The sequence below is a fragment of the Polistes canadensis genome, unplaced genomic scaffold (assembly GCF_001313835.1).
Source record: "Polistes canadensis isolate GaletaPanama2010 unplaced genomic scaffold, ASM131383v1 scaffold_4, whole genome shotgun sequence".
NCBI lineage: Eukaryota > Metazoa > Arthropoda > Insecta > Hymenoptera > Vespidae > Polistes > Polistes canadensis.
The window spans coordinates 1,678,535-1,691,395 of NW_014569551.1; the positions used below are offsets into that span (position 1 = coordinate 1,678,535).

The 12,861-nt window shown below is 32.1% G+C and overlaps 1 protein-coding gene across 1 annotated transcript in view; it reads left to right on the plus strand.

Annotated features, from left to right (window-relative positions):
* The first annotated feature begins 4,181 nt into the window (after positions 1-4,181).
* Positions 4,182-12,861, plus strand: part of LOC106787215 — an 87,364-nt gene continuing 78,684 nt past the window's right edge. The window contains exon 1 of the mRNA XM_014749402.1: positions 4,182-5,105. The gene's annotated coding sequence lies outside the window, so the exon portion shown is untranslated. The remainder of the gene's footprint in view (positions 5,106-12,861) is intronic.

A 12,861-nucleotide genomic window follows, 5' to 3' on the forward strand; every position in this document is an offset into this window, starting at 1 on the left:
TTATTTTTTTTTTTTTTTTTTTTTTTTTTTTTTTTTTTTTCACTAATTCCACGTTCTTTGGAAAATTGTTTATATCAAATTAATGATCCTTTAATGTGTTTTCTTCAGAAAAAAAATACGCTAATAGAAATTCATTTTTATCGTATGATAAAAATGATTTGTCATATACATGAAAGTGTATATCAAAATTTTTAAATTAATAATAAAGATTGTGAATCACTTTTTTGTAAAACATATTTTCAACAAAAAACTTTTGTATCGATCAATCGTTTTAAATCGTTAATCAGTTAAGAACGTGTTTGGAAATGTAACGCGTTAGGTGGAGTAGTAACATCAGGTATATTTGAATCGCAAGTAGTCCAACTCAAGATAGATACCAACGATCAATGTAAGAAGAAGGGAGAAGCATTACTTTGAAAGAAGAGAAACGAGGGATGTTCTCTCAAGCAGTCACCAAGGATTATCGATGCGATGGCCACGGTAAAAGTTTCTCTTAACTACTTCTAACACTTCTCGTGATGGATAGCCTTGAGTATATGTGAGAGAGAAAGAGAGAGAGAGAGGGGTGGTGAGGGTCAATAAAGGGAAGGAAAGAAGCTTTTAAACGCGTCCATATAAAGAATATCGCATGTTGCTTGTATGGGGTGATAGGAGGGGGAAAGGGTGAAAGGGGTAAGAAAAAAATATAATACCAGCTTTGGTTTGCAAATCGAACGATCATTTTAAGCTTGTATTTGCTATGACTAATATTGGCGAATTTCGATTCGGTTTTGTGATATATCTAATTTAGATGATATCTTTGATATATACGATAATGTTTATAATATATTTGTATATACGTTCGGATATGTAGATTGAAATCGAAAACAATAAGCAAGGTATATTTATATATTAATCGATAATATATATATGTACACGTTGAAAAATAAAGAGATACAGTTAAATTGATATTTTTTTGTTCTTAATATCATATATAACATGTTACTTTAAATTGTAATATAAATTATAATTTCGTAGAAAGAATGATGATCGATACGTTTGATACGTTTTACCGAACGAATTTAATAAACGAACAAACAGATGAATGAATGAATGAATGAATGAATGAACGAACGAACGATTGAATGGTTGAACAAATGCTATGGGGGTTTTAATTGGAAGCTTTTGGTTAGTTTCGTTTGTAAAGTGAAATATCTAAAATAAGTTTATTTGTAAAGAGATTTTTTCGAAGGATCGGTAAGAGGTTTATTTTGGCATTTTTACAGTTCGAATGAAAGTACGAACGAATGAACGAAATGTAACGATCGTTATGGACTTGTCCAATGGCATCATCGACCTCATGGACAAGATATATATAACCGGAGGTGAACATTTCTAACGACACTTTCATACTCGAGTCAGTTTCTATTCCCCACAATTCCCTCTCGATTCCCTCGATGATACTTATCTCATGAATATTTTATAAAGTTTCGTTCGACCGATACAAGGATCTCTCGATTAGTTATGCATCGTTCGTGTATGTTACTTAGTCTTAGATTTATATTTTTGCGAAATGTTTCGCGATCTTATTTCGACATTAAATGTTCATTATTTAAAGTAAGATACCAACAAATACGATTCGTATATGAGATTTACATACGAGTCACATACGATTCACGTAGGATTGGTATACGATCTTTGATATTTTTCAATATATTTCATAGAATAGGTTTTTTTGTTTTATAAAAAAAAGAAAAAGAAAGAAAAAAGAATTGCATCTTTCGTGCATCTTATTCGCGATTTTCGTGAAATGTTTCGATCTTATTTCGACATAAAATGTTCATTATTTAAAGTAAGATATCAACAAATACGATTCGCATATGAGATTCACATACGTTTCACATACGATCTTTGATATCAAATATATTTGGTAGAATTTTTGTAACTCAAAAAAAGAAAAAAGAAAGAAAGAACTTTGATTCAACGTTGTTAAAGTAGTATAACTTTTGCGCCGATTTTTCATCCGATTTTTCATCCGATTTTTCATCCGATTTTTCATCCGATTTTTCGAATCACGTTAGTTTATAATTTAGTCACCGCGTACTTAATAATTAAAAATATTCTCTCTACCTCAAAGAGAAGATGATTTAATTTTTTTATTCGATTCCATTTCATTCATTTCATATATATATATATATACGGTAGCAATTTAACGAACCGAAAACATAAATTCGAAAAATACGAATCTAAAAGAAACCAAAATGAGAGTGTACACATGCACATACAAAAGAAAAAAGACACGACTTTCGTAAATAACTTTTATTTAAAAAATAACTACTTTTATAAAATAACTTTAATAATAATAAAAAAAAGAAAGAAACAAAAACTAAGTAACTAAACGTGTACGTGGTATGCGTAGATAAAAGATTTCGCAGTACGTTTTTAAGAAAATATTGAGAGAGAGAAAAAGCGTATGATATTGAAACAATATAATAAACTCTCTGAAAATTTTTCATACAAACAGTATATCAAATATCATCCTCTTACTCAACGTGAACATATTCATATATCTAAGAATATCAACGTAATCATGACAATTGAACGACATAGGTTGATTATTATATTTTCCAGTAAGTCATAGAAATTTTTATTATACTTTTTCAATATGTTATATGTGAATCTTTTCATATTTATGAGATGGAATATATGGTGACCAGAATTACATATTCAAGAATTGATCATAGAACAAATTGACAATAGAATCAATTGACAAATAGACAACTTTTAACGTATTAGTATTATTTTAAAAAAAAAATGTTCCCTGCATTCTATAAAATGAATCCAGTAAAAAAATATCAGTCATTTTAAAAATTTATATTATACTTATCCGATGTCATAACTTCAAAATTGAATATATGGTGATCAGAATTACATATTCAATAATTGACAATAGAATCAATCGACAAATAGACAACTTTTAACGTATTAGTATTATTTTTTAAAAAAATGTTCCCTACATTCTATAAAATGAATCCAGTAAAAAAATATCGGTCGTCTTAAAAATTTATATTATACTTATCCGATGTAATAACTACAAGATTGAATATATGGTGACCAGATTACTCTATCATATTCAATAATTGATCATAGAACAAATTGACAATAAAATCAATTGACAAATACACAACTTTTAACGTATTAGTATTATTTAAAAAAAAAAAATGTTCCCTACATTTTATAAAATGAAATCCAGTTAAAAAAAAATATTGGTTGGCGAGTAACGCGCGCCACGTACGTACGTGGCGCGCGTCACTCGCGCTACCTCTCGTCGTCAAGCGGCTGTTTCGTGCGGATTGCTCCTGCGCTCTGTGAGGGATGCTGCGAGATAAGCAGCCCCGCAGCAGCCGACCAACCCCTCACCCCGTCAACTACCCCCTCAATCCTCACCTCCTCCCCTCACGTCACGAAGGACGACGCGAGAACAGCAGTGAGAGCCAGGCCGCCGCCATAGCCGCTCCCCGGGCAACGAAGGAGGAGAAACCGTCGAATTTTCTCTCTTTTTTTCCCCTGTCTGTCTGTCTATCTATCTATCTATCTATCTATCTATCTATCTATCTATCTATCTATCTATTTTTAATTCGTCAACTTTTCTTCCTATCTTCATCCGATCTTTCGCATTTATCCGGTCACAGTTCGTACGTTCATTCGTTCATACGTTCGTTGGCTCGGTAGCTTTAACCTTTATTCCTATATTCTTATTATAATTATATTCATTTTTCATTTTTTTCTTTTTTTATCTATCTGTCTGTCTGTCTGTTAGTCTGTTACTCTGTCCCTTTTTCTCTTTTTCTTTCTCTCTCTCTCTCTCTCTTTTTCTTACGTCTCAGTGCGTGAGTACGTGATTGCGTGATTGCGTGCGTGCGTGCGTGCTTGCTTGCTTGCTTGCAGTGTGCACGTTAATTTCTTTTTCTTTTTTCTCCTTGTTGTTTTGTTCTCATCCCATATCGTGTCAGGTTAAATTGGCGATCGTCGTTTCTCTTGTTTTAATAATCTCGTGTTTAGAATTAAACGGGTGAATTATAATTATGTCATATCGATCGTGAAATGATGATAACAATTTTCACTATTTAATTGCCAAAGGATTTATTCTATTCTACGAACTGTCGAAAAAAAAAACAAAGGGGGATTTAAAAAAAAGATAGATAGATAGATAGAGAGAGAAAGAGAGAGAAAGAGAGAGAGAGAGAGAGAGAGAGAGAGAGAGAGTGAAAAAGAAAAAGAGAAAGAGAGAAAGAACGAACGAGGGTTGTCGTTTTAAATAGTGCGTGTCAAACGAGAAAAAAAAACAAAAGAAATAAAGAAAGTGTATTTATTTCTCTTGCGAATATAAAAAGAAAAAGATGAAATTATTGTGATATTCGGAACAAAGACGTGGTGCGAGCTTACGTGTCGACTCTACTAGGTGCAGTGTCGAAAGGAAGAGTTAACGGCGCGCGCGAGATGGTGCGCGATAAACTAATACACATACGTACTTACATATGTCGTTTAAATGCGACCAACCAAGAACTTGTTAGATACATAAACGCATAGGTACATATGTGTTTTGTTGGTACATACGTAATACATAATACATGAATACATATATACATACATATATATATATATATTGTATGTACGACCAATTTATGAAATTCTCGGTTATCGAGTTTACAAAAAGAAGGGTCGGATTTAAAGTAAACAAACAAACAAACAAACAAATAAACGAATAAACGAACGAACGAACGAACGAACGTAACATAATACGTAACGTAATGTAATGCAAAAAGAAATATGTTTCAATAATTAATTCAAATAGGAACGAACGAACGGACGTACGAAGGGAAGGGAAGGAAAGAAGAAAAAAAGAAATAAAGAAGAAGAGTTGGGGGAAGAGGAGAAGGGAGAGAGAGAGTGTGTGTAGGTTCGGACACGTGCCGAATACCACGAGCCAACCAACCAACCAACCAACCAATTCCGCGAGTATCGAAAAAATAGAAAGAAAGAAGAAAAAACTGGGATGGAGATTAACGGAAGGAGCAGTAATAACAGGAGAACTATCGGTGACGATGCTTGGTACATCTACCTGTGTACGTTTAAGATATTTTATTTTTTATTTTTTATAAGTTAACCCTTTCGTTACGACAAGTTTGCCCAATTGGAATAATGCCATTGAACAAATTACCGTGACGTAAAGTGTATACATTAGTTTAATCGGTTCGATTTTCGCATTTACGTTTTTCAACGCCACCGTTATCAATTTATTTTGATATCTAAAATATATTACGTGCCTTTAAATATATATTTTTAGTAAGATTAATCTAATACAGGTCAATGAAATCGAGATATACTCAACAGATAAAGTAGAATCGTCTTGCCGATTATTTATAGTCGGCACCCGTACACACGGCTAGTCGCGCGGACGCCGACTATAATCGGCATCCGTAACGAAAGGGTTAAAGAGAGGTGTTCCAAAAAAAAAAAAAAGAGAAAGAAATAAGGGTGAGCGCGAAAGGCTAGCCGCTAAAAACTTCTTTGCTTTGCTCTGCTTCACTTTGCTTTGCTTTGCTTTCTTTCTTTCTTTCTTTCTTTCTTTTGGACTTTACCGTACCAAACTCGACTCTGGCGCGCCGTTGTCGACATTCACCCCCTCTCTCTCTCTCTCTCTCTCTCTCTCTTTTATTTTTTTTTTTTTTTTTTTTTTCTTGTTGCTTTTACTTTTACGCAAAGCTTCTCGTGAATAAGAGAGAGAGAGAGAGAGAGAGAGAGAGAGAAAGACGAGTAGAAAGTTCGGCCCTCTTTAAGGAGGCGTTCCCGGAGTTACTTCCGAAGAAGACATCCGAGCTTGCGTGCCCCGAGCTACAAAATATTTACCACGTCCGATCGATGAACCGAGAGAAAGAGAAAGAGAAAGAGAGAGATAGAGAGAGAGAGAGAGAGAGAGAGGAGAAAGAGAGGGAAAAGAGGGAAAGAGAGGGAAGAGAAGGAGACAGTGTCAGGGAGACAGAGGAGAATGTAAATTTGAATTTTACTTTCGCGCGAACTAACGACGATGATCCATAAACTCTCTTTCTTGTTGGTACCTTGTAATCACTATCTTCCAAAAAGAAAGTAACGAGATACCCCCACCACCACCACCCACTAAGAAAAACATTGAACTATATATAAACTACGTGTTTTAGGCATGATTAAGCTTGGAAACAAAAAAAAAAATAAAAAAAAGAACTCGATTAATATTTTATTCTTTTTTTTTTTGTCAAACGACGCGTGGTGTATACGATTTAACTTGGAAACAATTTCTCATGGTATTAACGTTGTATTTTATATATAATATTATAGAAAAATAGAAAATAACAATGTTTGAATATATATACAATAGTTTTACATGGAACTAAACATTTTTATATTACTACGCGACAAACCAATCTTTTCGTAGTTTTTCCTTCTATACCAAATTTAAGGGATGATCTGGTTTACGAGTTAGTTTCGATCCATCTTCTTATTCTTGTAGTAATTTTCTTTTTTTTTTTTTTTTTCGCTTTTTACGACCAACTATCCGAAACGTGCGATGTCGGTATTTTTGGGGGGGATGGGTGGGTGCGGTAAAGGGGAGAGGTCTGTTTTTTTCTTTTCACAACCGAACGTTTTCACGTTCGGAGAAATCGTTCGGCAATTTTCCAGTCAGTCGCGTCTACAACGAACCCCCGTTACATTGACGCGTTTTGAAAGGAGTTTAGGTACGTATATAGCGCGCCAATAGCACCTTACACATATCATCGCCTATTTTGCGACAGTTTGTATGTACTACGTACACATATATATATATATATGTATATATATATACATAGAAGAAAACACGCGTGTATCAGACTTCAAAGCTAACGCTTGTTACGTTCCATGCATTCGTTGGATGCCACTTAAGTTATTCACTCGTTCTAACTTATCCATTTTATTTATTCATATATGCTTATTTGATTTGATATCATTTTTTTGTGGATAACGATCTATATAAATATATATTTATTTATTTACATATCGATCTAATAATTTAGTCGAATTAATCGAAAATAATCCAAAGTTCGGGGGATTTATTTTTTAATTAATTATGAATTCGCGAAAGAGGAAAATTGAAAATTGTAGATACATTGTTAAAAAAAAAAAAAAAAAAAAAAAAAAAAAAAAAAAAAATACGCGAAAGGTGTTACGCGAGTGGTAGAAAAAGAAAAAGAAAAAGAAAGATAAAGAGAGATAGATAGAAAGAGATAAAGATAGAGAAGCAAGTTGGTTGAATCCGGAAATCCGATTAAATGCATTCGAGATGTCGAAAGTCGGTCGCATTAAAACGATCACACTCAAACCATCGTTGAGTATATCCTTCCGTATTGAAGATGCATCTTTAACTCTGGGCTCTTTAAAAAAACGTTCTTACGTTAATAAATTCGCGAGAAGAATATAAATAAGATGATTTTGGATGTATACCGATCGGGCTGTATATTTGTATAGCTTGTTTGATTAAAAAATAATGATACGCATTGAAAAAAAATAATAACTTTTCGAAGAAAAACGAGAGACAAGTATCGATAACAACGATTTTTTTGTTCCCCTTTGATTAATAATACGAACTCATCTTTATATTATATTCCTTTATCAAAAATTTGCGTATGCGTGTGCGTGTGCGTATACGTAAATATGTATTTTATGATAATTTTATAAGATACTTGATCAAATGTATCTATAAATTTATTCACGATTATCCTATCTTTAAAAAATCCTATTTTTTTAGGCTCAATTCATTGGCGGGGTGGTTTTTTGGTAAAATGGATAAGCAAAAAAGGTTAACGCATTTGAGGATCGTCTTATATTTCCTCATCGTGATCGAGGGGGTAGTGAGATTGTTTAAATATGTTAACCCTTGTGTCAGTTGAACGTGCAAAGTATTTAAGAAAAAACAAAAAGAAACAAATATTTAACATTTATTATAAACGTTTTCTGACCTACTCGCGATACGCGATCGTCGTTGCATATATTATTCCCATCTTGCTTTTTATTTTACATACAATATTTTCTTTTTTCTTCTATCCAATCGGAAAAATAATATCTTTATCGACTAGCCGAGTATTTTTAACCGTCATTGTCGTCGTCATAGTTGTCTTCATCGATCCGACCGTAAGGATTCTTACTTAAGCGAAAAATAAAATCAAATAAAATCAAATCAAATCAAACAAAAATGGCAATGAAAATCATTTGACGTTTAAAATTCGTTTAAAATTGTATTTAATAAAAAAAAATAGCGAAAAAAGAAAAACAAAGAAGAAAAAAGGAGACCGAAATGATTTTGTCTTCTCGAAAATTTTCCCCCTTTTATTTTTTTTTTTTTTCTTCATAATTTACTTCATCGTTCTCTTTTTTTGTTTTTAAAAATTTTTTTGTTTTTTATATATATACGAGCGAGAGAGATAAAACGAAAGGGGGATGGCATTTAGAGGATGGAATAATAAAAAGACGTTTTTGTTAAGCAGTTTAACCGATTAACCGTTGAAACGTGATAGCCTTTCCTATTTTCGAAGGTAGCTTAAAAGGAATAATTAAGGAGGACTAGACGAAGAGGTTTGATTAAGTGGATGAGTGCTCTCTAGGGTTGCGTTTAATAGAACCGTGCTTTGAGACGGACGGAAAGGGAAGGATTTTCGTTCTTTAGTATATAAACCGAAAAAGGAGGGGTGGCGGGAGGGGTCGTGGCCGGGGAAGGAAAGTGACTACTATTCATCTTAGCCTCGTCATTTAAGGTAATTCTAATGAAGCGAAACTAAAGATCACGTTTCATTGGTATACGTTAGTATTATTAGAGTTCAAGGATAAAATAGAAATTAGTAGAACATGAATTTATATACGAACGAAAACGAGAACGAAAGATAGAGGTAATCGTAGGGAAAGAAATAATTTGCCATTTTTTTTTGTCTGTCTTTTTTTTCTCTTTTTTTTCTTTCCAAGTGAGTGGAAAAAAAAAACGTTGCAGGTGTTATTAACTCAATTGTGCGCAAAGGTTTAATTAAAAAGTACCTGGTACGATCGTATATATATATATATATATATATATACGTTTTTATATCATCTTTTAACCTTGGAGGGTAGGGTGAAGGGGTGTTTAAATAGAAAAAAATCACGATAACGTTATAAAGAAAAATTTTCAAATCATTGATTACGAACGGGTTAAAGTTTGTTTTTTTTTTTTACGAAATCTTATCGTTTGATACGTTAGATTCCTTGAATGAGGTAGGGGGGAAGGGATTGATAAAATATCGACAGGGGTATTTTTGTTTATTTTAACCAGATAAATTTCCAATTGACGATTCCCGTTTTAAAGAGATACCCTTTACTTTTCTAAGATGATGAAAATAGAATGAGAAAGATAGAGTGAGAGAGAAAAAAGATATAAAGAAGATAAAGTAAGAAAAGGGGGTAAGAAGATGGTTTCCTTCTCTTAGGAATTCTAGTTCAACGTCATGCTAAACCTTCAAGATCCCGATTATTCGATCCAATTTGCAAACTAAATATTCTTCGGAATTGCCGGAGCGTTGGAAACGGCTCTAGATGATTCTATTCTATCTTAACATCTTCTTTATTAAGGATTTCGACACGTCTCTCTCTCTCTCTCTCTCTCTCTCTCTATATATATATATATATATATATATATATATATATATATCTCTATCTCTCTTTCTTTTTCACGATTATTTCATTTATCGAATATTTGTATTAAACCAGTCGATTTAATTGCCATTTTATTTCTTCCTATGTTAAATAAAAAAATTTAACAAAACAGTATCTCATTTCTTTTTCATTTTATTGTAATTTATTCAATCGAACCAATTTGCATTTATTTATTATTCTTATTATTATTTTTTTTTTAATTTTCATTTCAAATTATATTCACACCGGCATCGATATAAATTGTTCATAACGTGTACGAGTGTTGCATGCATTCATTTGAAAAAGGGTATATAGTAGAAAGCAGGAAATATTGGTGGGGGGAGAGGAATGGTGTGTGCGGTTGGGGGGTGTGACCTTCCTATGTTAAAAAAAAAAAAAAAGAAAAAAAACAATTTAACGAAGTAATGTCTTCTTTCTTTTTCCTTTAATTGTCAATCGAACCAATTGACATTTATTTATTATTCTTATTTTTTTTTTCAAATAATAATCACATCGGCATCGATATGATCGTTCATGATGTGTACGAGTGTTGCATGTGTTTATTTGAAAAAGGTATATAGTAGGAAGCAGGAAATACTGGTGGGTGGGAGGGGAGAAAGGGTTGGGGTTGGGGTTGGGGTTGGGGGATGCGACCTTAGTGGCTTCACTGGGTCATTGGCACGAACGTTGGCTGACGTTGAACGCACTCGGCCGACTCGCGTGACTTTCGGTACTTAAGCGTCTAGCAATTGACCCTTCTTCACACCCCCGACCTCGCACAGTAGTCTCAAATCTCGAAAACTTGGCCAAAAAATACAAAAATCTCGAGTCCTATTTTATGGGGGATGTTTAACCACGGGAGGATATTTTTAGTAAATCCTTTAGTGTCTTTATGGAACACACACGCATTTTTTTTTGTTTTTTTATAATTATGTATACTTGTTAATTATCAATAGATAGGTGAACGTCAAATGCATTGCATTGTGCAATTAATATTTGCGCATAAGTAAGATATTAAATACAATCGAATAAGGTTTTTTTCACATAATATTCAATAAATAACAGATATATAGTTGTTAATATTTGAAGAGTATATTAATTTAAAAAAAAAAAAAAGATATTAATAAACATTTAATTGGAAAATGTTTTGACATTTTGTTACGTTAAAATATAATATCAAATTTGTAATCAAATAATCTCTTGGATATACTCGAATATTAATTTTCAATAAAAATTAAATTACAATACATCTATACTTTTGGTCACGTTTTCGGGATTTATAATACAATACGTAGGGCAAAACAAATCTTTATCCTCTATTATTTAAATTCTGTTTTTCTTTATTTAATTTTATCTCTTTAATTTTATTTTATTTTTCAATTATAATTTTTAATACGCGATAATCTCTCCGTAATTTTTGTTCTTTATGCAACCGATGTCTCGTTCTATTGTTTTCTTTTTTGTTTAAGTGCGTACAATGAACCCTTTTATTCGCACGTTTTGTAAATTTCGTGTCTTCTATAAAACAACGCAAACGCATAATCCAATTTAACGAACTCGAACAACCCTCCTATTACGCGAATGCGTTTTCATTGCATCGTGTTTGGGTTTCGATATAAAACAGTAGGAATTAATTGCGTTAGATCATAATTTAATAAATTTTGTTTTTTCAATGTTTTCCGTGATAGTCAATCGGCATCGAGTAATTGAAAATGAAATAATCGATAATCCGCGTTAGGGGTTGACTCCCGAACGTTCCTATTTGAATGATCGTTTTTTTTTCTTTATCTATAGGTTAAAATTCCATATTTTTCATGAACCTACGGTTCGAGTTGTTTAAAAAGAGAAAAAAAAAAGCAAAACAAAAAACAAAAAGAAAAACAAACGAAAAATTTTCTCTCACGGTAGCTATAAATTTGGTCGTTTTAACCTAGCACGTATAAAGTTTTTAGATCGTTGAAAGTTAAAACACGAGGCAACCGGTTTTTCCATATGTCGTATTTCAACTACCTATGTTTAACCTAATCCACGTTTCTCTCTCTCTCTCTCTCTCTCTCTCTTTCTTTCTCTCTCTCTCTTTCTCTCGGAATAAACTACAAATACTAAACTTAGGTACGATCTAGCGTAAGAAAAACATTGAATTTCAAAGATACTCGACCTCCCTTACGAACTTTCTTCCACTATGAATTCTTATTTCGATTTGCATGAATGTTTAGAAATTTCGTACGTTTTTTATTTTTTTCTTTCTTTTTTTGGTAGAAAAAAAAAGAATAAAAGTATGAAAGAAAAATAGAAGAGAGATCGTAGATAAGAAGTAAAGTAGATTTTCTTTCCAGACCTTTTCTTGTTCTTATTATTTTTTCTTTTTCTTTTTCTTTTTCTCTCTCTTCCAAGATACACAGGCACACACACACACACACACCTATTTACTTACCTACTTAAATATACATACGTATTAAGGAAAAAAAACCGTTTGTTATACAACTATAGTTCCATTACTTCGATCGTGTTTTTTTTTCTTTAATTGTGTGTTCTCTTCTTTTCCTAATTATTTTAATCAAATGGCTTTTTCCCGTATAGCAATTGGAATATTTCTAATTCGTTTCTAACTCATAAGCTATCTCTACCTAATACCAACCATCTCACGCACTTACAAATTTTATCCTCAGTTTTCCCCTTCCTCGGTATAAATTTTAATTATACTTTGTACTTTAATCATTTTTCCATTAGAATATTTCGAACTAACTTTTGTTACTTAATTAATTTCCTAATTATGACAAAAAATAGAAATTGCTCGGAGTGCCTTGGAAAAACGAGGATGTTTTTTTTTTTTTTTTTAATTTCATTGCTGCGCTTGTAGTCACGAGTTTTTCGTATAAAACAAAAGCCTTTTTATATACGCACACTCGTTTCAAATAGTACCATCAAATTTTTCAACGAATTATCAAGGAAAATGATTTATTATCGTTACCCGTGAAAAGGTTCGTACAGATTTCTAAATGAATATATATATATATATATAGTTGATATTGACGAATAAAAAAAAGCGTCGAATTTAAATTGTTATTACTTACAAAATTCACACTAACGTTGACCGAACAATTGAATATTTTATATTAAATATTTAGTATTATTTTATTATTTTATTATTATATA